This window comes from Triturus cristatus, chromosome 12, assembly GCF_964204655.1.
Source record: "Triturus cristatus chromosome 12, aTriCri1.1, whole genome shotgun sequence".
NCBI classification, from domain to species: domain Eukaryota; kingdom Metazoa; phylum Chordata; class Amphibia; order Caudata; family Salamandridae; genus Triturus; species Triturus cristatus.
The window spans coordinates 807278750-807304090 of record NC_140595.1 but is presented as its reverse complement, the minus strand read 5'-3'; the positions used below and the strand labels follow the sequence as shown (position 1 = coordinate 807304090).

The following is a 25341-nucleotide window of genomic DNA, read 5'->3' as shown; positions in this document are numbered from 1 at the left end:
TTCTCCCCTCCTCTCTCCTTTTCTCCCACCTCCTCTCTCTCCTCCTTCCTTCTTACACTCCTCTCTCCTTCTCTCCCCTCCTCTCTCCTTCTCTTCCCCCGCTCGCCTTCTCTTCCTCTCTCTCTTTCTCTCTCTCCTCCTCTCTCCTTCTCTTCCCCCTCTCTCCTTCTCTTCTTCTTTCTTTCTCTTCCTCCTCTCTCCTCCTGTCCCTCCTCCCAGCTCCTGTTCCCCCTCTCGCCTTCTCTTCTACTCTCTCCTTCCCTTTCTCCTCTCTCCTCCTCTTCTCCCGCTTTCCTCCTCTTCCCTTCACTTCTCCTCTTTCCCCCTCCCTCTTACTCTTCCCCTCTCTCCTCCTCCTCTCTCCTTCTCTTCCCCGTCTCCATACCCCCCTCCGCACCTCACCCTCCCTCTCTTCTTCTCTTCCACCTCTCCTCCTCTCTCTTTCTCTTTCCCTCTCTCATTCTCTTCCTCCTCTTCTCCTTCTCTTCTTCCTTCCTTCTCTATCCTCCTCTCTCCTTCTCTTCTTCCTCTATACTGTTCTCTCCTTTTATTCTCTTTCTTTCTCTTCCTCGTCTCTCTTCCTGTCCCTCATCCCCCTCTCTTCTCTTCCCCCTCTCTCCTTCCCTTCCCCCTCTCTCCTTCCCTCTTCCTCTCTCCTCCTCTTCTCCTGCTTTCCTCCTCTTCCCCTCTCTCCTTCTCTTCCCCCTCCCTCTTTCTCTTCCCCCTCTCTTCTTCCCCCCTCTCTTCTTCCCTTCTTCCTCTCCTCCTCTCTCTTTTTCTTTCCCCTCTCTCCTTCTCGCCCCCCTCTCTTCTCTCTCCCCCTCTCTCCTTACCTTCCTCCTCTCTCCTTCTCTTCCCTCTCTCACCTCTTCATCCTCTCACCTTCTCACCCCCCTCTTTCCTTGTCTTCCCCCTCTTTCCTTCTCTCCCTCTTCTCTCCTTCTCTTTTTCTTCTTCCCTCCTTCTATCCCTCCTCTCTCCTACTCTCTCCTCCTCTCTCCTACTCTTCCCTCCTTCTCTTCCTCCTCTCCCTCCTCTCTCCTTCTCTTCCTCCTCTCCCTCTCTCCTTCTCTCTCCTTTTCTCCCTCCTTCTCTTTTTCCTCTCTCCTTCCCTCCCCTCCTCCCTCCTTTTCTCCCTTCTCTCTACTTCTCTTCCTCTCTCCTTCTCATGCCCCTCCTTCTTTCCCTTCCCTCCTCTCTCCTTCTCTTCCTCCTCTCTCCTTCTTGTCCACCTCTTTCCTTCTCTTCCCCCTCTTCCTCCTCTCCCTCCTCTCTCTTTTTCTTCCTTCTCTCTCCTCCTCTCGCTTTCTCTCCCTCATCTCCTTGTTCCCCTCTTCCTCCTTTCCTCTCTCCTTATCTTCCTCCTCTCTCCTCCTCTCTCCTTCTCTTGCTCTTTTCCCCTTACTTCTCTCCCCACCTCTCTCCTTCTCCTCTCACCTTCTCTTCCCCTTCTCTCCTTCTCTCCTTCTTTCTCTTCTCCTCTCCCCCTCTCCTGTTCATTCCCTCATCTCTCCTTCTCTTCTCCCTCCCTCTTTCTCTTCCCTCTCTCTCCTCCTCTCTCCTCATCCTCTCTCTTTCTCTTCCCCATCTCCCCTTCTCTCCCTCTCCCCTTCTCTCCCTCCTCTCCTCGCCCTCCTCTCACCTTCTCTTCCTCCTCTCGGAGTTTTGTCTGGTAAAAGTTTTGACTCGTGGAAGTTTTGATTCATGGTAAGGTAGCGCAGAGGGTTAATATGCCTGTTGCAAAGAGCCATGCAGATCAAAAAGTGAATGTAACGTAAACAGGTCAGTGGGTTATTGCTTTTATCAGGGACTTATTTTTATTAGTTGCAGTTTACGGTAAGCTGGTAACTGTCATGAAAGAACTGCGTGCAGACCTTAAGGTATAGATTGGAGCATATGGATTTACCCCACACTTTCATTATTCTAATGTTGCAAAAGGGGATCATTTTGGTTCAAATCAGTTCTCGTTATTAAAGAGAGCCCCAATCGTCTGTGTTACATTTTAAAGTCAGAGTTTGTGCTTCTCCAGACGGACCAAGCACTGTTCAACTCTACTGCCCACCTGTGTGGATGACATGTGAATCCACCCCGTGTTGTCCTCTGTCTTCTTATGTAACATTTCCTATACACTGATTTACACACCTATGATTGATAGTCTCTGTGTAACGTGTGTGTTATGTAAAGTGCTCCGACACCCTTCACTTTTATGAGTGACGCTATGAAATGAATTAAATGCATCTCTCAGAGAGTGGTTATGGAGCCTGTTAAAGGGTGGTAGGGAGGAAATCCGTGGCGGGGGTGGTCATTGGGGGGGGGGGGGGGGGGCAAACACATTGTCGCACTGGGCGCCACCACTGCTAAAGCCGGCCCAGTTTCTCCTTCAGTGCATGGCAGATGCCGCTCTGGTCCAAGGGGCTTGTAATGAAGCCCTGAGGTCGCCTTTTGCAGAGTTGCAGCGCCCATTTCAACGTCCCCAAACTGCAGGGTTTTGAGAGGGCGCGTGCCACGCTGTGATTAACAGGCCAGGATCTCTAGACGGACCCGGCACTGTCAGTCAGGTGCGCAGCGGCCAGTCCAGTGAAAGGGCCATCATGGCTTTCAATGAGTTCATCTGTTTGATTGACATAAACGCATTTCTGAAGTGCTTTTATAAGTGCTGCAACTGGTACAGAAGTCAGTATGTGTGATCATATCTTGCCCTTAGACCCTCCTAGCCCCGCCCACTCGCCACGCTCATATTAATGAGTACCTGCACTTCTTGTTTCCCATTTAAAGCCCTGCTTCCACCCGTGCGCGCGCCCGTCGCGCTCTCCCCCTCACTTCATCCACTCGCGCCCTCTTCTCCCGTGCTCATTCTCTCTCATCTTCGCCTCCCTCTCTTCCCTCTCGTCCTTCACTGTCTCCTCTTTTCCTCACATCTCTACTTCTCTTTCCGTCTCCTCCTCTACACCAGGCCTTCCCCTCTCCCCCTCGTTTTGTCCACTTCCCCTTCTCTTCCGTCCTTCCTCTCTCCTGCTCTCATTTTCCCTTTTCTTTCTCCAACCCCTCCTCTCTGTCGCACCTCTCCCCGACTCTCTTCTTCCTCTCCTTTCCCATCCACTTCCCGCGTCTTCTTCTTTTTTCTCTTCTCTCACCCCCCCCCCCCTTCCTTTGCCTCTTCCGTTCCCTCGCCCCCCCCCTCTTCTTCCTCTATGCCCCCCCTCTCCTCCACCCGTGATCACCCTGCATACCTGTGTGCAGAATGCAGAGGCCGCCGCCTGGCGCATATCCAAGGTTCACGAGGGTGTTAATGCAGCTGTGTAGAGGATCAGCGCCGGCACATAAATACAGCTCCTCCCAAGCGAGCCTGAGAGCAGCGCTGGGATCGGTGGCTGACGGCTCGGACTCCCTCGAGCTCCAGGGGAGCCTGAGCGTCTATACCTCTTGGGTGTCTTAGCACTCCAGCTGACGTCTCGAGCTCCAGGGCTGTCTGACACCTAGGACTGAAGTCTGGGCTCCCTGGGTGTCTGACCCCCCCTACCGCTGATGCGCCAGGTCCATTGGGTGTCGGCCTCTATACTCCTTGGATGTCTTTAGCACTATAGCGGGCGGCTCGAGCTGCCGGGTTGTCCGACACCTACGGTTGAGGTCTAGCGCTCCACTTGGGTGTAACCCCTAGAGCCGAGGTCTTGAGCTACACGGGTGTCTGACCCCCTACCCTAAAGCGTTAAACCCTTTCAGTGTCTGTTTGCCTAGGGCTAAGGCCTCGGGCACCCTGGCTCCATGGGCGTCTGGCCCCCGCTGAAATGTTAGACTCTCATTTGGTGTCTGTCTCCTATCCCCTTGGCTATTTTAGCACTACAGCTGACGGCCCGCGCACCCTGCATGTCTGACCCCCAGGCTGAGGGGTAGGAGTTATTCCGCGTTCCACCCCTGGAGCAGAGGTCACGACGGCCTCCTTGGGTGTCTGGGTCGGACTCCTATCGCGAGATCTCAGGCTCGTTTAGCATCTAACTACCGGTAGAGGTCTCTTATTTCTTAAGTGTCTTATCCCTACATCTGTGATCTCTGCTCCTGGGTGTCTGTCCCTTAAGGTCTGAGGGTTATTCGGGGTCTGACCCCTGCAGCAGAGGTCTAGAGCGCCATTGGGTGTGTAAACTCACTCCTTTAGGTGAGGTCTCAGAGTTATTGTGTCTCACCGCTACAGAAGAAGTCTCGAGTGCCTTGGGTGTCTGCCCCTTAAGGTTAAGGTATCAGCGTTATTCGACGTCTGACCCTTGCAGTAGAGGTCTATAGCTCCTTGGGTGTCCGTCTCCTTTAGGTGAGGTCTCGGGGCTATTCAGTGTCTCACCCCTGCAGCACAAGTCTCGAGTGCCTTGGGTGTCTGACCCCCTACGGATGTAGCCACGCCCCTCTGGTGTCTGTTTCCCAGCTGATGAGGACACGCACAGAAGAGCCCGTGGAGTGTACGAAGATCTGAGCAGAGCCCTCCACGAGGAGATGTCTGACCCGCCGCCCCGGACGAGTCTCAGGTGAGGGGCCCCACTTTCATTTATTTCCTGTCCTCTGAAACTGCGTCACCTTCGTCACTGGTTCTGTAAAGCGACCAGAGCCCAAGGTATACTGCACATACGTCACCTGTCCGTAGCTAATTTATCAATAGGTACATCTACATATCGAGACTGAAATAGGTGTTTACCAAATCGGAGCCGACACCAGACGGGTATGTCGATGAATGCTCACAGATGAACGGATAAAGACACAGATGATGAGGGCATGCAGAGCGAATCAGACATCCACCCCCAGGCAGGAGATCTGGGTCCATGTTCTTTTGCTCACCATGCCACCCCAGTTTAGACCTGGCCATATGCAAATCAGTTTTGACCCTGTGCCTCATGGAAACAGTCCAGACTCCAGATCAACCTGCCAAGCCAGGTCCTCCCTGGACCGGAAACAAGCATCCTAGGACCGGTTTTGGGGTTTCACCCCTCTTCAGCCAGGATAGCTTGATTCCAGCGGTACAGTGAGCCCAGGACCCACGTCTGGGCATACCTGGCGCACTTAGAGCTAGAAAGCAAAAGACACACAATTGATGGACGGAATGCAGAACAAATCAAAACATTCACCCCCAGTCAAGAGATCTGGGTTAAATCCATCATTCTTTAGCTCACTCCGCCACCCCAGTTTAGACCTGGCCATATGCAAATCAGTCTTGACCCTGTGCCTCATGGGAACAGTCCAGTCTGAACTGCCAAGCCAGGTCCTTTGTGGACTGGAAACAAGCATCCTAGGACCAGTTTCGGGGCATCACCCCTCATCAGCCAGGATAGCTTGAATCCCAGCAGGACTAGGCTAGGGATAGGGAGCAGGGTCAAGACGGATTTGCATATGGCTGGGTGTAATGTGTAATGGCATAGGGGGGTGGGGGCAAAAAAAAAACACGATGGATTTAGGCCCAGATCGCTGTACTGGGGTGACTGTTTGACATTGTTCAACATTCTGTCCATCAATTGTTCTTTTTGCATAGATGAAATGCTGTCAGTGATAAAAGGGGGATTCCCTCAGTTGTGGCCGGCATGAATCGGTCCCACGGGGAGGGGGGGGGGGGGTTATTTAATAAAAACACTTTTTTTAAAAACTTACCTTCGCCTCCGGTGCCGGACTCCTGCGGCACGCCTCTTGCTCTCTGCTCACATGAAGCAGAAGCAGGCAGCCTCCCTCTCTTCCCCTAAGCCAATCGTAACGCTGCAATGGCAGTGTTGTGATTGGCTAGGACACTGCGCTTACAGGCGTCTATGGGGAGGCCGTTTTCATCATGCAGGCTGCGCAGAAAACGGAGAGTGCTATGACTGGTTTGGTCAGCCCCAGCGAGCCCACCAAACAGTCAGCGCCCATAACATTGGGCTGGCCACTGTTATGTTATGTTAACCCAACCTGTATAGCGCACAGCTGCCACAGCGAAGAGGCGTCCCGGCGCTTACTGCAGCACTCCTCCCCAAGCCCCTAACCAGGCGTACCCTTATTCTGCTTTCTCGCAGTGCGACAAGCAGAAACGTAATGTTTCTGCTTCTCGCACTGCGAGAAAGCAGTGGGGCGACGCACCGATGCCCACGTGGAGGAGCCGCCCCTGCATACAATGCATTATTTCCGACGAGGCCAGCCTCTAGTAGTCGCACCAGCAGTCTCTGTACTATAGACACGGTTCCAAAGTGTTCCATTTTCTGCCGTAGCGCCTACAAGCAACGCATTCAAGAGCTGTGCAAACACCTGCCCGAGCCGGCCTTGTGATGGATGGCTCAGCAGAACACACACTGTGGCATTTCATGTTTCTTTGCACATCTTTCCATTCTTTATTTCGGCATTTTCTCAAATTACTGTTTCCTAATTTAGCAGCCGGGACATATGTTTGAGGATTGGCTCATTTCTCACAGCCGCGGTGAGATGCAGAGGTCAGTGGAAGGGTCGCGGTCCGGTGGGCTCACCCTTGTCAGTTCTCACACACACGGGTCCCACCTTTATCAGCAGCTCTTGCGGGTGGCCTTCATCCCTGGCTCTTTAAAACCCTTGCTGATTTATTAACTACATGTGATTGTTATTTTAAATTTACCAGGCTGCCTTCACTGCAATGCTCAGGGAAGAACCAGGTGGTTGTCCGTTACTTGATAGCAATGCCGCTACCCTAACCCGACCGGCCCCTACGGTTTATATTTGATTTTAGTATATTTTTGCAATATTTGTACGCTTGTATCAAGTTATGCATTTTCTTTCATAGACTCATTTGGTCGTATAAAGATCTTTGGAATTGAATCCAATTGAATACCGTTTAGAGTGGATTCTAAAACGAAAGGCGGAGCCAGCATTAATGAGATGACATCACAAGTGGAGAAGTGTGGCTCAATGGTTAGAGTGGCAGACCTCGATGCAGAGCACTGGTCCGGGACCAGGGTTCGATTCCCGTCACGGCAGGGTCTCGGGCTATAAATTCCGCGGACCGGATATTCTCGCCTCAGTGCCTATTCTAATCATGGGTCCCACGCTGCAACTCTGGGCAATAGCTTGCTTAATCTCCACAACGGCCCCAACAGCGCTGGGATGCCTGGCCTCACCATGGGGGTGCCCAGGAGTGGACACCTCACATGGAAAGCCAGGAAGGGTTCCACAGCGGTATGAGTAAAAGCGCCAGGATGCCCCCGTTGTGGGTGGCAGTGCGCTATACAAGTACAAACACATTTACATTTACATTTACAAGTATTAATGAAGCCAAACACACGTCCGCACACATCTGCAAATACTGGATTTTAAACTAGGGTTTGATTTAGGTGAAATGTATGGCATGTATCAGATCAGAATCGTGCCTTTTATCAGCATTTAGGGGGCCTTTCTTGCAACCCTCAGAAGCATGACAGAGAGGAAGGTGAGGAAAGCTACCCGTGTTCACTTATTTGCACACGCTTGTGACCGTGATACAGGACATGTAAGTGTGGGCTGCTTGTGCTCATCCTTTAAAACACTCCAGACAGTGATACAGAACAATAAGGCGAACTGCTTCTGTTCACCAACTTACACACACTTGTGACCGTGAATCCTGATAGATAAAGGAGAGAAGCCAGTGTTCACCCATGTACATATTCTCGTCACTGCAACACAGAACATGTAAGTGTGGGCTGCTTTTGTTCACCTATGTACACGCATTTGTCACTGCGACACAGGACATGTAAGTGTGGGCTGCATGTGTTCATCTATGTACACACACTTGTCACTGTGACACAGGACATGTAAGTGTGGGCTGCTAGTGTTCATCTATATACACACACTTGTCACTGCGACACAGGACATGTAAGTGTGGGCTGCTAGTGTTCATCTATATACACACACTTGTCACTGCGACACAGGACATGTAAGTGTGGGCTGCATGTGTTCATCTATATACACACACTTGTCACTGCGACACAGGACATGTAAGTGTGGGCTGCTTGTGTTCACCTATGTATACACACTTGTCACTGCGACACAGGACATGTAAGTGTGGGCTGCTAGTGTTCACCAAGTACACGCACTTGTCACTGTGACACAGGACATGTAAGTGTGCGCTGCTTGTGTTCACCTATGTACAAACACACGTCACTGAGATACAGAACATGTGAGATACCCTTGTGTTCTCTTATTTACACACACTTGTCACTGTAATACAGAACTTGTAAGTGAGATACCCCTGTGTTCTCTTATTTACACACACATGTCACTGAGATACAGAACATGTAAGTGAGATACCCTTGTGTTCTCTTATTTACACACACTGGTCACTGTGATACAGAACATGTAAGTGTGAGGTGCTTTTGTTCACCTATGTATGTATTCTCGTCAATGTGACACAGGACATGTAAGCGAGAGATGCTTGTGTTCACCTATGTACACATACTTGTCACTGCAATACAGAACATGTAAGTGTGGGCTGCTTGTGCTCAACCTTTAAAACACTCCAAAGACAGTGATACAGAACAGTAAAGCGAACTGCTCTGTTCACCTATGTGCACACACTTGTGACTGTGATACCTGATAGGTAAATGTGAGAAGCCAGTGTTCACTTATTTACAAACAGGGCGGACACCAACCCCGCTTCCAGATAAGCAGGACACGAAAGCGGCGACAATACATCTCGCCCTGTGTTGCAGCGCTTGCGCGCTGCAACGCAGGCGAGACCTAAAAAGGGTCCCTTTCCTACAGTGATAGAGAACGAAAAGGTGAATCGCTTCTGCTCACCTGTTTATACATACTAGTGACTGTGATGCTGGACTGTGAGATGCTTGTGTTGACCTGTTCATATGTAGTCGTAGCAGTTTTGTATGACGGTGTGGGTGAAAAGCTCACCTATTCACACATACACACTTCTCAGTGATACAGAACAGTAGTAGTAATAAAAAATCACATACAATAAAAGATTACAGAATAAGATCCATGTCGTCTATAAAAAAGATGGATATGTGTACTCTAAATCATCATTTACAGTACACAATAATCATAATAAATATAGATCAAATTATATGCTTAAAACGTTCATACGTAATAAATACACATTTAATCACACATCCAATTTCTTTTCCGCGCCATCTCCATAAAACAAAATCTAGGACCATCCAAACAGATGGGACAGATACAGAGAACATGTTCAAAAGTTTCTTCCCTTAAATGACAACAACAACATTATATTTAAAACATATGCATAACATATATAAAGATAATTGATAAATCCAGATTATCCTGCCTCGTAAACTTGTAAGAATCATGGACATAACTATTATTTTTGTGGCTTGAATAAACCTCCATATCCGCTTCAAATTGAGATAATGAAATCGCTTGCTTAATTACCTTGTTACGCAGCAACCTTTTTATATCAACAAGAACAGGTAATGAAGGGAGATTGCAGTTCGTCAATAAAGTGGATACATTTGAGTTGGAAAACAGATCTGTCTATGAAGTGTTTGAGGATAGTTCTAACCAAATAAAATGTTTCACAGAATTCTCTTCAGTGGACACACAACCACAAATGTAATTTAGCACATGAATATTATTCTGAGACAAAATAGATGGTAGAGCAAACTGCAGTCTCAGCCTAGTGTGAGGAGTAGATTGTATAAGGTTGAGTGTCTTCCTCACACAATTGTACCAAACAATGTCTAATTTTCTTAAAGGCAGAGATCATCAAAATACATCCCATACTATTTTTAATTTAACAGCAGTAATGGTTGAACCTACAGACCCCTCCATATCTAAAATCGAAAGATTGAATGCCATAGTTGATTTATTAAATTTGTTTTTCAAATTCTCAATCTGCAGTGACCATGGTAGCTGGTCCTGTATAATTATGCCCATAAAGGGACAACTTTTAAAAACCTCCTTTTCATTGCTCGTCTATGAGCCACTTAAAACAGTCTTTAGATTTCCCAAAGCACACAATTGTGGTCTTATAATTATTTTTGATGTTTTACACTCGATTGTAATCTTGTAAGCATATTAACTGACGTTGAAGACGCATCTGGGTTTTGGAGAATAACAAAAGGTCATCAGTATAGGCCAGATACAGTATACTGGGCTGAACCAATTTTGGACAGCCTCCCTCCTTATTATCTAAGGTTGTATATAGAACATCAAGATATAGAGAAAGTAATAAAGAGATTAACATACATCCTTGCTTTAATTCATTTATAGTTTCAATCCATGGTGTCAAACCTCTTTTATCGCCTTCTTTGAGCTGAACCCGGGTTTGCGAATAATGCACGTGAATTACATGAATTGTCTTCAAAAGACAGATGTGCATCTTCAGGTTCCCCCCAATTCTACCCACTCCCCCGATGAACTGGATCACATGGTGTAACTTATTGAGCTCGTGGTCACACCAAGGCTTGTGGTGGTGAACGCTGCAGTCTAAACCTTCAGCCAACCAGACAACTCGATCCAGGGAATCGAGGGGCTTTCTTGGGTAAAATCAAGGGGTGGCTTTACCAAAACATGCATTGCTCCGGAGGCAGAGAGCAGTGAAAAGCCATATTTACAAAATGTGACCTGCTGCTCCTCTCTACCCATGAGCTGGCACACAACAGGCTGCCTTGCGCCACACACAACCACACACACACAACCACACACAACCACACACACACACACACACCTTTGCACCACTTTGCAAAGGTGTGGACGTACTGTCTAGCATAGGTTTGGTACTTCACCACTTTTTTTTTTTTTTAAAGATATGTTTATTGATAAAAAAAAAACAAATGAAAATACAGGCGCCAGTCCCGCACAACTTCCCACGCAGGGGGACTCATAACAGGAGGGGAGGCCGGAGCGCAAGGCAGCAGACAGTTCCTTGATCGTGACAAGTAGCCAGCCAGACAGCCACAAAGAAAACCTCAAAACTAGGCCTGAGGCTTCAAAGGCAATGTAGGGGCCCTGCTTTCTCCTGGCGGCTCACTCCCGCAAAAACCAAGTCAACGTGGCCGGGCCCAGCAAACGAGGAGGATCCAACTCTCCCCTCCGCCTCCAGGCGCGTCACCGTGCCCCAAATCCAAAAAGAAAAGAGAACAAACAAAACTCCCCCCCCACCCCCCCAACCCTCCCACCCACCCCCCAGTGGTGGTAGCTCCCAATCCACGCATGGCACTCTCCTAACGACATTCACACCTGAAATAAATGAAGGGCTCGAATCGAGGGGGGACACACCGCCGCCGGGAGCCCCCTAGAGAGGAAGCGCACCAGAGACCCCAGCAAAAAATGAAATTCTTAAAGGACCCCCGGAAGACATCAGCCATCCGTTCCAAGCTCAACAGTTTCCACAGTCTCGCATGCCACAAAGAGATCGCCGGGGCCTCCTTCTTCTTCCAGGCTGCCGCCAGGGTGATCTTAGCCGCCCCCACACACAGCCAAAGGATCTTCTTGACCGCCCGAGTGTGATGCTCGAGGAGTGGATCGCGAAGGCCTAGTAATACGTGAGCCACGGAGTCCGCGATCGGGTAGCCCAAGATCTCCTTAATATGGGAGAGGATCTCTTGCCAGTAGGGGCAGATGATCGGGCAATCCCACCAAATATGGCGGAAATCCCCCAGGAGCCCACAACCCCTCCAACACCTGTCTGAGGAGGTGGGGAAGATACGGCGTATTTTGGCGGGAGAGAGGTACCAGTCCATCATAGTCCTAAGGTGCACCTCGCGAAGTTCCACCGAGTGATTGTGGCTGGTCAAGTCCCGCCACAGATGAGACCACTCCTCCGCCGTGATGTCCCGCCCCAGGATGTCTTCCCACTGCCCCATGTAACGCGGCCTCGGGGAGAGAGCGGTGGCCAAGAGGTGGCCATAGATAAAGGAAATGGCACCCTTCATCGTCGAGGTACGCGAGAGAAAGGCCTCAAAGGGGGTGGGCGGCCTAACCGCCGCCTCTCGAACCGACGGGGACATAGCCCAGTGCAGTAATTGGCCGTGGCGGAACAGCTCCGCCTGGGCCACCCCGTAATCCCGTCCACAGTTGGCAAAGGTAAGCGAGGCAGAGCCATGAAACAAATGTGTGAGAGCGAGACAGCCCCCTTCTCTCCACGCGTCAAAGGGGCCCTCGTGCATTGCAGGTGGAAAGGCCGGGTTGAAATGTATGGGGGTAAAAGGCGACGGGAACGTAGTCCATCGCTCGTCACCAGAGACAGAATCCCAAACCTTAAGGGTGGTGCCGGTAGGTGTGCTGATGTATGCATTTTTGGGCCTATCCCCTTTAGGCTTCCACACCAAATCCCATTTCGTACGCCCCGCCACACTCCTGTCCATGTGGAGCCAGTGTTTCTCCGAGAGTGGTTGGGTCCATTCCACCAAAATCCGCAACTGCGCAGCTTTATAGTAGAGGAGCGGGTCCGGGAGGCCCACTCCTCCATCTCCCTGAGGGGGCCGGAGAGTGGTAAAGGAAAATCTAGCCCGCCCCCCCTGCCAGATGAAGCGGAGCAGAAGAGTCTTGACGCGGCGAAAGAAATCACTATCCAGGACAATAGGGAGCGCCTGGAACAAATATAAAAGCTTCGGGAGGAGCGTCATCTTAATCGCGTGTATCCTACCGAGCCAGGAAATAAACAACGGTTTCCAACGATTCAAGTCAGCCTGGATCGCAGCCAGGAGAGGGGGGAAGTTGGCCGAATACAGTTTCCCCACTGTGGGGGTCAGACGCACTCCCAGGTACAGTAAGGAGGAGTGAGTCCAAGGCAGGGGCGAGAGCGGTCGGAGGCGCTCCACCTCAGCTGGCGAAAGCGTAAGATTAAGAATATAGGATTTGTCATAGTTCACCTTGAAGCCCGCCACTGCCTCAAAGCGCGCCAAGGCCATCTGTACGTGGGGCAGAGAGAGCGCAGGATCCGCCATCGTGAGCAAGACATCGTCCGCGAACAAAGAGATCTTGTGCTGTTCGCCCGTAAAGGGCAGACCTCGAATGTCCGGGTGTTCCCGTATCGCTAGCGCCAGAGGCTCAATACTCAGAGCGAACAACAAGGGGGAGAGTGGACACCCCTGCCGCGTGCCCCGCGAGTGCGGGAAAAAGGAGGAGAAGTAGCCATTGACCGCAACCCCCGAACGGGGCCCGCTATAATTAGCCCGCAGTATGGTCAGGAACCTATCCGAGAACCCAAACGCCTCCAAGGTATGGAAGAGGAACTGCCAGTCCACCCGGTCAAATGCCTTCTCAGCATCTAGACCCAGCAAGACTGCCGGAATGTGGAATCGGTTGGCCTTCTCGATGAGGTGGATCACCCTCCTAGTGTTGTCATGGGTTTGACGCCCCTTAATGAACCCCGATTGATCCGGGTGGATTAGCACCGGCATCAGGTCCTGCAGGCGGGTCGCGAGGATGGTAGAGTAAAGTTTGGCGTCGATATTGAGCAGGGCGATCGGCCTATACGATGAACAGGCAGTGGGATCCTTACCGGGCTTAGGAATGACCGAGATGACTGCCTCCACCATAGAGGCCGAAGAAGCCCCCAAATCAGCCATAGCATTGAACAGTTGGACCAAGAAACCACTAATCTCAGTGGCAAAAGTCTGATAAAAGAGGGCCGTGAATCCGTCCGCGCCCGGCGCCTTGTGAGGCTTCAGGGACTTGATGGCGCCCAGAACCTCCTCTCCAGAGATGGGAGCAGAGAGCAGGTCGTTCCAGGCCTCAGATACCCGAGGGAGCGGGAGCGTGCGCAGGTAGTCCCTCTGGGCGGCGGGATCTAGGGAGTCCCCTGAGTATAACTGCGCATAAAACTCGCCGAAGCAAGCAGCCTTGGCAGCATCGCAATGTTGCAAGGAGCCAGTTGCATCCCGAACGCCTCCTATGTACTCCCGTTCACGCTTACGGCGCAGCTGGCGAGCCAAGTGCCTCCCCACCTTGTTTCCCTGCGCATAGGAGAGATGACGGAGCTTCAGGAGGGTGAACTCCGACCTATTATTGTAATGTGCCCGAAGTTTGCCCCGGAGAGCTGTCAGCGGACGCAACGTGTGCTTGGAAGGATGGGCCTTATGCGTATGCTCCAGCACTGCAAGTTCCGCCTCCAACGCCTCCCGCTCCGTCCTCCGCAATTTATTAAGAGCCGCGTTGATGGCTAAGCAACTACCCCTCACTGAGGCCTTAAAGGCATCCCAGGTAGTAAAAACTGAGGTGTCCTGCACCGGGTTAAGCTCCAAAAAGTCCAGAATCGCCGTGCGGAGCTCCTTACAGGAGGACTCGTCTCTCACCAGGGAAGCCGGAAAATACCACCTGCGTGGAACCCCCCCCACCGATGTCCACTGAAGCCCCAGCGCAAACAAGCTATGGTCTGAGATAGAAAGAGGAAAGATCTTGGCCTCACTCAAGGACCCCCGGAGGGATTGACTGTAAAAGATGTGGTCTAAGCGGGAGTATGATTGGTGCACATGAGAGAAGAAAGTGTAGTTACGGGAGAGGGGGTGCAGGGAGCGCCACCCATCCAACAACTCCAGTTCCTCTATCCGCCGGCGCATCTCATCAGAGAATACCCCGCTCTCAGCCCTCCGTCGGTGAGAGCAGTCCAAGTCCGGATCCCAGACCAGATTGAAATCCCCCAGGACAAAGAGCGCCCCCTCCACAAAATCCTCGATAGTTCGCAGCAAGTCCAAGAGGAATCTATTTTGCCCCACATTGGGAGCGTATAACACAAGGAATGAGCAGGTCCTACCAAGCAACACCCCCTTGACCAGGAGCCATCTACCCTCCCTATCGCTCCGAACTCCCAAGGGTTGGAAGTGGAGAGTCGAGCGAAACAACAGGGCGACTCCCCTATGTTTTGAAACCGCCGAGGACCGATAGTTAAGGGGAAATTGCTTATGTTTCAGCCGGGCCTCATCGCGACGAGCCAGATGGGTCTCCTGAAGGCCGACCACATCTAAGTGGTGATCCAGGATATATTTCCAGACCTTTTGGCGTTTCTGGGGGCAATTCAATCCCTTTACATTCCAAGTTCCTAGGGAAACAGGCATTGGTCACATCTCCCTTCACTGTCAGGTCGGTCACTGACAAAGCACATCCCACGACCCAAGGGCCCCTCTCATTCCCAAAAGCAGCTGCTAAAGCAGACCAGTAGTGCACCTCAGGATCACAGCCCTCACGCCATCCCAGGCCAAGTCTCCAAAGTCGACCCTCAGCCTTCACACATTCAGAGCGGCCTTCCAAATGGTAGCAAGTCCCCTCCCTCCCATATCGCCCCGACCCAAGGTCCCCTCCAAAGCAAGCGCGATTCTCATCTCGCCTCCAAAAACAGCATCCCTCCACCCACCCGGGCCCCCCCCTCAGGACTCTCACGGAGTGCGCCCCACACAGCAGCCGGTGAAATACGTTTTGGCCACCACCACTAACCCACCCCCATCCCACTCCTACCCATCCACCCCGTCCCTCCCCCCCAAAAACCCCCTCGCAAAAAACGCAAAAGAAACCCAAATGCAACAGGCAAGGGAGCCAACTGACCCCACCAAAAAGAAAGTCCAAAAAACGAATAGTGCAACCAAGAGGGCTGATGTTGTGACCCTCAGAGAACGGGGTCGCAGATAACAGTTAGTGTCCCATACGTTCTCCAGTCCGGGGCATCTTCCCCAAAAGTACATAGTTACCCACGGTACCTGAACAGGAAGAGGGCGTCCCTCCGCCACCAACCAGCCTTCCCTCTACCTTCACGCCGCGGAGGAGCTGTCCCGCTGCGGCGACACCGTCACCGTCATTACGGAGGCCAATGCTCCATCACGTTCCTGCTGGCTGGTCTCGATATCCGGTCCACTCTGTGCCACCAGTTGCCCCACTCGGTGCCAGGAGGAAGAGCGCCGCCCGCGTCGCGATGGTGAGGGCCCATCCCTCTGAGAGTCCGCAGTGTCATCCAACCCCAGGAGGTCTTTGGCAGCCTGCAGTGATCTAAGCTGAACTAATCTGTTTTGCCATCGAAAGATGAGGCGAAAGGGATGACCCCAGGAGTACGCCACATTCCGGTCGCGTAGAAATGCCGTCACAGGCCGAAATTCACTGCGCTTCTGCAGCCTGGAGGCTGCCAGATCCTGGAAGAGCTGGGGGTGGTGATCCCTGAACAGCATGGTAGAGATACTCCGTGCCTTCCGGAGAATACGTTCCTTGAGCTGGAAGTCATTTACGCAAACCAAGATGTCCGGCAGAGGAGCCCCCGACCCCCTCGGTAGACCCACTCTGTGGACCCTGTCCATCCTGACTTCACGGACATCATCATCGCCAAGGATTTGCAGGAAGAGAGCCTCCACATACCCGCGGAGGTCCCCAGCCTCGCCCCCCCAGGGCACCGCTCGGATACGGATATTGTTCTGATGAGACCGGTTCTCCAGGTCTTCTGCATGTGCCTGGAGATCCAGGTTCTGCTCCGTGAGGCGGAGCACATCCTGTTGGAGCTGATGGACGTCGCCTGCCAAGCCCAAATCATGCTCTTCCAACGTCGCCACTCGCTCGCCAATGCCATCCACATCCCTTCTCATTTCCCTGAGATCCGAGGCCAGTTGGGAGCGGAGATTCGAGATGTCTTCCTTAATAGCGGTAAAGAGTTCCAACATAAAGGCCTTCGTGGCCGGCGCGTCGTCATCCTTCTGCTGGGGGGAAGTGCCGGCACCCGGGGGAGTCGTCGGCAGCGCACTTCTCGAGGGCCCCTCCCTGCCCGATTTTTCCTTGCGGGGCCTAGAGGACATCGCGGTCAATATAGCAGTTGCCCGGACTGGAAGACGGTGGGTAGTCCTGCGCTGGCCGTCTGCTATACCTCTCCGGGCGCAGCCAGCGGCCGAGAGCCCGGGGTCAACCTCCCCACCGCACCTCAAGGCTTATTCCACAAACGCCTGCCCACCAATCCGGGGGGGAAACGTCCACCGCACGTAGCGCCTCCAGTTCCGCCACTCCCAGATGCCTCCAGGGCAAGCGCCCCCCCGCCAGGCCACACGGACCCAGGACAGCCGCGGTGTATGGTCACAACCTTAGTCAGGGCGGCGGTCCACCAGCGCCGCGGAGGCACGTCCACAGGTGATCCCAGGCACTCGCGGCCACCTCACAAGGCATCCCCACGGCCGCAGCCCGGCTCCAGGTACCCCACTGTCCAGCTATCGGCCTCGGGAGAAGCCAGGGCCCCCGCTTCCAATGGGCGCCCCCTCGTCGCTAGCCGTCCGGGCCCAGGCAGGGGCAGCACACAGAAAGTTCCCAAGGAGCCACCGCAAGAGCCCCACGTGTGTCCGAGCACCGCAAGGGCCCCCAGCAAGCTATGCCGCAGTATTGGTCTCAGCTCCCGGCATGGGCGCCGTAACTCCGCGGCCTCACACTCCCGTGTGGTCCGTATGCCTCGTGCTCCAGGACGTTCCACTCCCGGGCGGGGGGAAGGGTCGATGACGGGCTCCGCGCCGGGACACCGGCAGGCCCCCTCTCACGTCCACTGCGCTGATCTGGGCCAGAGTCCCCCGGGCGCCACCCCGCCGAGGCCGCAGGTCCGCACGAGGCCCAAGCCGCCAGTCGCCAACTCGGCGCCCCGGGTCAGCCGTCCGCTGCTGCCAGGCACTCCGCTCTTAGGTCGGACCCTCCCTGGGCCGGCAAGGCGCTCCTCACCCGTGTGGTAGTCGGGTCTTCGTCCACGGAGGCTGGGCGCAGCTCCACAGCTACTGGCGCCATCCCCACCGCGCCGCAGAAGGCACCGCCCACAGCCGCGTCTCAGCGCGAGGCTCCGGTCTCCTGGTGCCCGGCCGCACTACAGGCCCTGATCTCGCCGGGCGGGCTCCGCACTCCCTGCCTGGACGGGACCAACATTAGAGCACCTCAAAGCCTGCCGGAGGGACAGCGCAAGCTCCAGGTCTGCCATCAGGGGTTAGGGAAGGCTCTAAACAATGCGAAGCATTCACGGCGGCGGAGGGACAGAAAACACGTCCTACTCTGTCGCCATCTTGGACACGCCCCCTGCACCACTTTTTAACATGTCACACATTAGATATGTGCTGCCCAGTGTGGTACACATATAGCGATTGAAATGTTTAAATACTTTTAAACATTCCTACTACTTAATGCCTCTTAAAGATTTGCGCTGTAAAGTAAATACTTTATCAACTCTTTGCATCGCTTTGTGTGACCTTGCCACAGCACAAGGTGTCGCTTATTCTGCCTCCCAGGCTTTAGGTGTCACCGAATATCCAGCTGTGACTGCTGTTGTGGGAGAGAAAGCAGCAGGGAGTTTGAGTTCCCCTCCTGGCATCCCACAAATGTGTGGCCTCCTGTTTGGACCAATGGAATCTAAGGGTGAATTGTAAAGGGCTGCGCACATATATGTTTATGTATAACCTCGCACTCACACACCACACACACTAGCAATGTCCTATTCAAACATTTAGAGCAAACTTGTAGTCCTAGGTATTGTTTCAAAGAATAAAACTCATTAATGTGTGCGGCAAGATGTGGTATTTATTTTTTTAGGTTTTAGGTTTCTTTTTTGGAGTCTAGATTTCAAATTATTCTTGGGGGACTTTCCTGGGAATCCATTCCGCCCACTACTTCCCATTGGCTGTGTGTTTTGTAACTCACAGGTGCTTGTTTTCTATTTGCTGGCTCGATTTGTTTTATGCTGTACAGTAAAACTTTGTCCATTTAATGGAGCATTTCTTGTTTACTGTATTCTTCCGCTACTACTAAGTTTCTGTAAAGAGGCCTTTAAATTGTCTTCTTATCTTGTCACGTTTGCCATGCATTCAAAGATAGAGGTCAAAGGTCGGGTTCTGTCTTCCAAGGGAACTTGGTGTTTACATTCCTTTCTCTGACTTCAAAGTGAGAGGATTTATGTAACAATCATGCCATGCACTGTGGGGGTGCTGGCATGCTATTGTTTTCTTGCACACAACAAAATGTAAATGTCTATAAATGAAGTGTGCAAATACATGTGTTATTTTTCTGCCAAGGTTATAGGAGGGCAAGGACTCGTTGGCTGCTACAGATATGTAGGAACTTGGGGTCCAGGCATTGTCGCAAGGTTTTTTGGCTACTTAAATATGATACTGATATGCCTATTGTATATTCTATTGTGCGCTTTTTATTCTTCATGTGGTGTACTCGCAGAGCCATTTTAAAGAGGAGCTCATAGGCCTCTGAACCACTCCACTCTGCGCCTCTCCAGTCTGCGCCTCTCCACTCTGCGCCTCACCACTCTACTCCACTCTTGGTCTCTCCACTCTGCGCCTCTCCACTCTGCCTCTCTCCACTCTGAGTCTCTCCACTCTGCGTCCCTCCACTCTGCGACTCTCCACTCTGCGCCTCTTCACTCTGCGCCTCTCCAATCTGCGCCTCTCCACTCTGCCTCTCTCCACTCTGAGTCTCTCCACTCTGCCTCTTGCCACTCTGCGCCTCTCCAGTCTGCGCCTCTCCACTCTGCGCCTCTCCAGTCTGCGCCTCACCACTCTACTCCACTCTTGGTCTCTCCACTCTGCGCCTCTCCACTCTGCCTCTCTCCACTCTGAGTCTCTCCACTCTGCGTCCCTCCACTCTGCGACTCTCCACTCTGCGCCTCTTCACTCTGCGCCTCTCCAATCTGCGCCTCTCCACTCTGCCTCTCTCCACTCTGAGTCTCTCCACTCTGCCTCTTGCCACTCTGCGCCTCTCCAGTCTGCGCCTCTCCACTCTGCGCCTCTCCAGTCTGCGCCTCTCCAGTCTGCGCCTCTCCAGTCTGCGCCTCTCCACTCTGCACCTCTCCACTCTGCGCCTCTCCACTCTGCGTCTCTCCAATCTGCGCCTCTCCACTCTAGGCCTCACCACTCTACTCCACTCTTGGTCTCTCCACTTTGCGCCTCTCCACTCTGCGTCTCTCCACTCTGCCTCTCTCCACTCTGAGTCTCTCCACTCTGCGCCTCTCCACTCTCCACCTCTCCACTCTGAGTCTCTCCACTCTGCGTCTCTCCACTCTGCGTCTCTCCACTCTGCGTCTCTCCACTCTGCGTCCCTCCACTCTGAGTCTCTCCACTCTGCGTCTCTCCACTCTGCGTCTCTCCACTCTGTGTCCCTCCACTCTGCGTCTCTCCACTCTGCACCTCTCCACTCTCCGCCTCTCCACTCTGCACCTCTCCACTGTCCACCTCTCCACTCTCCACCTCTCCACTCTGCGTCCCTCCACTCTGCGTCCCTCCACTCTGCGCCTCTCCACTCTGCACCTCTCCACTTTGCGCCTCTCCACTCTGCGCCTCTCCACTCTGCCTCTCTCCACTCTGCGTCTCTCCACTCTGCGTCCCTCCACTCTGCGTCCCTCCACTCTGCGCCTCTCCACTCTGCGCCTCTCCACTCTGCCTCTCTCCACTCTGCGTCTCTCCACTCTGCGTCCCTCCACTCTGCGTCCCTCCACTCTGCGCCTCTCCACTCTGCGCCTCTCCACTCTAGGCCTCTCCACTCTAGGCCTCTCCACTCTAGGCCTCTCCACTCTGCGCCTCTCCACTCTGCGCTTCTCCACTCTCCACCTCTCCACTCTGCGCCTCTCTACTCTAGGCCTCTCTACTCTGCGCCTCTCCACTCTGCGCCTCTCCACTCTGCTCCTCTCCACTCTGCTCCTCTCCACTCTGCACCTCTCCACTCTGCGCCTCTACACTCTGCGCCTCTCCACTCTGCGCCTCTCCACTCTGCGCCTCTCCACTCTGCTCCTCTCCACTCTTCTCCTCTCCACTCTGCTCCTGTCCACTCTGCTCCTGTCCACTCTGCTCCTCTCCAGTCTGCGCCTCTCCACTCTGCACCTCTCCACGCTGGGCCTCTCCCCTCCGCGCCTCTCCCCTCGCGCCTCTCCACTCTGCGCCTCTCCACTCTGTGCCTTTCCACTCTATGCCTCTCCACTCTTCGTCTCTCCACTCTGCTCCTCTCCACTCTGTGCCTCTCTACTCTACGACACTCTACTCCACTCTGCGCCTCTCCACTCTGCGCCTCCCCACTCTGCTCCTCTCCACTCTGCGCCTCTCCACTATACGACACTCCACTCTACTTCATGATACTCTATGACACTCCTCAACACTCTATCCTATTCCAAGATACTCTACACCACTCTAGGCCACTCTGTGCCACTCCACTCAGTCATTCTCCTCTATGCCACACACTTTTAGCCAGCCGAACAGCCACATTGGTGTACAATATTGGTAAAACACATTGCAAAGCCAATAGCCTTAGTATAGGCGAGACCTACTGACTTTGCCATTGCTTGTGTTCTGTCTGTGTTGCTACCTGGCATGTGGTGACATTCAGCATCTGTGGTGCTGATGCCCAAAGGGGCCAGGCAGGGCCCTATCTGCCCCCTAGCCCCATAGATGCCTGTACTTTTTGAAAAAGTCATACTTGGAGGCAGATTTGTCTCGCAAGCATGGGAGCCCTGCTCCCAAACTTATTGGTGGGGCCCAGATCACATGACTTAATTTTGAATGAAGTTAGATAGAATTGCAGGGGTGGGTCAGGAATGCAGACAACTTACATACTTGAGAAATATAAGCAGTCGCGGCCGGCATGACTCGCGGGTTGAGGGAGGGGCGGGCGCTCACGCCGGAAGGGAGTCGTGCAGGGGTGTTACTTTTAAATACATTTTAAGTGTAACTTACCTTCACGGCTCGCTCCGGTCTGGTCTGGCGTTGTCCCGCGTCCTCTCCACACAGGAAGCAGCCAAGCAGGCAGGCAGCCTCCCTCCCCTCCCTTAAGCCAATCACAATGCTTCAATGGCAGCGTTTTGATTGACTGGGATGCTGACCGCATAGGCGTCTATGCGGAGGCCGTTTTCTCCATGCAGGCTGCATGCAGCCTACATAGAGAAAACAGGAGAGTGCGCATGACTGGTTTGGTCGGCCCTGGGGCAGGACCTCCCACCTGCCCGCCCCCAACCAACCCCGTCTGCTTTCTCACAGTGCGGGAAGCAGAAACATAAAATGGTATTTATAATACCATTTTATGTTTCTGCTTCTCGCACTGCGAGAAAGCAGTGGTGTGACGCTCCTCCACCCACATGGAGGAGCCGCCCCTGAATATAAGCAAATTTATCAGTTTTAAGATTGGATCACGCTGTTGTTAATTGTACTGGCTACTGCCACCTCTGAATCTAAACTGTCCCCTCTGGTCACACACTGCCCAATCTGTTCCCATCCCATCTGCACACACACTGCCCCTCTGGTCACACACTACCCTCTCTGCTCCCACCACCACTGCGCATGCACTGCCCCTCAGGTCACACACAATCCTCTCTTCTCCAGCCACCTCTGCGCATGCACTGCCCCCTCTGGTCACACACTACCCTCTCTGCCCCCGCCACCTCTGCACCCGCACTGCCCCTATGGTCATAGACTACCACCTTTGTCCCTCCGCCTCTGAATATGCACTGTCCCCTCTGGTCACACACTGCCCTCTCTGCTCCCGCCACCACTGCACCCGCACTGCCCCTCTGGTCACACACAATCCTCTCTTCTCCAGCCACCTCTGCACCCGCACTGCCCCTATGGTCACACACTGCCCTCTCTGCTCCCGCCACCACTGTGCATGCACTGCCCCCTCTGGTCACACACTGCCCTCTCTGCTCCCGCCACCACTGTGCATGCACTGCCCCCTCTGGTCACACACTGCCCTCTCTGCTCCCGCCACCTCTGCACCCGCACTGCCCCTCTGGTCACACACAATCCTCTCTTCTCCAGCCACCTCTGCGCATGCACTGCCCCCTCTGGTCACACACTGCCCTCTCTGCTCCCGCCACCTCTGCACCCGCACTGCCCCTCTGGTCACACACAATCCTCTCTTCTCCAGCCACCTCTGCGCATGCACTGCCCCCTCTGGTCACACACTGCCCTCTCTGCTCCCGCCACCTCTGCACCCGCACTGCCCCTCAGGTCACACACAATCCTCTCTTCTCCAGCCACCTCTGCACCCGCACTGCCCCTATGGTCACACACTACCCTCTCTGCTCCCGCCACCACTGTGCATGCACTGCCCCCTCTGGTCACACACTGCCCTCTCTGCTCCCGCCACCACTGTGCATGCACTGCCCCCTCTGGTCACACACTGCCCTCTCTGCTCCCGCCACCTCTGCACACACACTGCCCCTATGGTCACACACTACCCTCTCTGCTCCCACCACCTCTGCGTATGCACTGTCCCCTCTGGTCACACACTGCCCTCTCTTTTCCAGCCACCTCTGCGCATGCACTGCCCCCTCTGGTCACACAATGCCCTCTCTGCTCCCACCACCACTGCACCCGCACTGCCCCTATGGTCACACACTGCCCTCTCTGCTCCCGCCACCTCTGCACCCGCACTGCCCCTATGGTCATAGACTACCATCTTTGTCCCTCCGCCTCTGAATATGCACTGTCCCCTCTGGTCACACACTGCCCTCTCTGCTCCTGCCCCGTCTGCACACTCACTGCCCCCTCTGGTCACACACTGCTCTCTTTGCTCCCGCCACCTCTTATTTATTTATTTATAAAGATTTATATAGCACGAACATGACCACCGGGGGTATCAGAGTGCTTTACAATATATGTGTCAAGAGGGTACATGTAAACAACCAAGAGTCACCAAAGAGAAGGAATCAATACAAAAAATATCACAGCAGGAGAAAATAAACGAAGTGATAATTACACTGTCATAGGTGTCCGAACATCCACATGACCCTTAAATGTCCTACATGGTAAACATAGCTAAAATTTCACAGTCAAAAGTGATCAAACATTCTCCTGAGTCATAAAATGTCAAGGTCGTAATATACAAAGCGAAAATTCACATGAAAAGTCCGAGCATTCAAATGGTCCAGGCCGCTGGGCCACGGATCGACGGTTAGGCCACGGCATCAAGTGGCGAGGCCAGACTGAGGTAAGAATTTCTTCATTAGGAGCCTTTTGGCTTCTTTCTTGAAGAGGAACGTGGAAGGATTCGTCCTGAGTTCGGGGGGGGGGGGGGGAGAGTTCCAGATCCTTGGAACCATACCAAAGAAGGCACGATTGTAGGTCTTTTTTTCTTGAATTTATGGGGCTTGAGTAATAGGGTGCTGGCACTTCTGGAGGCTCTCGAACCACATGAGAGCTCCAATTTCTGTGCGAGGTATTGCAGAGTCTGGTAGTAGATGGCTTTGTGTGCCATGCATGCGATTTTTAAGTGTATCCGGGCTTCATCAGGAAGCCAATTAAGGGCTAACAAGTCCGGAGAGATATGGTTGACGTTTTTTGTGCCAGTTATGAGCCTAGCAGCAGAACTGAGGGCCACCCTAAGAGGAGCCGTCTTCGCTCTGGGCAAGCCACACAGCGTAGCACTTCCATAGTCCAGCTTTGAAATCACTAGGGCTTGCACTGCAACCTTAAGGTCAGGAGCAGGAAAGTAGGGCTTGAGTTTTCTCAGGATGTTGATTTGGAAGTTCGCTCCTTTGGTGAGGGAACTGATGTGCTTCTGCATGTTTAGGCTTCTGTCTAAAATGATCCCCAGAGAGGATGCGGAATCCACGAGGTGAGGTCTACATTTCAAGGCAGTAATCTGAGACAGCCATTGGTCCATGTCCAGGGATTTTTTCTGGGGAGAGATTAGAAGGAACTCAGTTTTTAAAGCATTAAGCTTCAGGTGATTGCGTGTCAGCCAGCATTGTGTTTCCAACACGATTAAGTTGAGGGATTGAACGTCCTCAGCGGAAGTGATCTTCAGGTAAAGTTGAGTATCGTCCGCGTACATTTGATAATGAATGTTGGATGATTTCAAGATTTCTGTCAGAGACTCCATGAACAAGTTAAAGAGCGTGGGAGATAGTGCTGACCCTTGTGGAACTCCAAGAGTAACCGGGGCCGGGTGAGACAGGGATTGGTTCACCTTGAAGCATTGTGATCTATTGTGAAGGAAAGAGGAGAACCAGTTAAGTACAGGCCCAGACAACCCCATCCTGTGTTCCAGGAGGTCAGTTAGGTTATCGTGTTTGACCGTATCAAAGGTTGACGACATGTCGAAAAGGATCAAAAGGCAGGCCTCATTATGGTCCAACATTCTAAGTGCATCATCTACGATGTGCGTCAACGCTGACTCTGTACTATGGCCGCGCGGAAACCAGATGGACAATGGTCCAGGAGGTGGTAATGATCGATGTGGTTACAGAGTTGGGCGAGCACACATTTCTCCAGGAGCTTTGCCAAGGTGGGGATGTTGGAAATTGGGCAAAAGTTATGAAGATCCGTGAGATCCAAGGATGATTTCTTTAGAATTCGGGGTAACTTGGCCCGCTTTAAGGCAATCAGGAATATCACCTTGACTGAGAGAAGAATTTACGATCCTAGTCCAGAGTGTTAGTAGGGATGATCTGCATTTCAGGAAAAGGTTTTCACAGGTAGAGGGTTGTTGTAATGATTAGAA

The 25341-nt window shown here is 52.9% G+C and overlaps 1 protein-coding gene across 2 annotated transcripts in view; it reads left to right on the top strand.

Moving 5' to 3' along the window:
• Positions 1-3304: 3304 nt before the first annotated feature.
• LOC146782925 (cysteinyl leukotriene receptor 2-like) overlaps positions 3305-25341 on the top strand; it is a 392506-nt gene continuing 370469 nt past the window's right edge. For both annotated transcript variants that reach the window (XM_085637978.1, XM_085637979.1), the window contains exon 1: positions 3305-4511. The gene's annotated coding sequence lies outside the window, so the exon portion shown is untranslated. The remainder of the gene's footprint in view (positions 4512-25341) is intronic.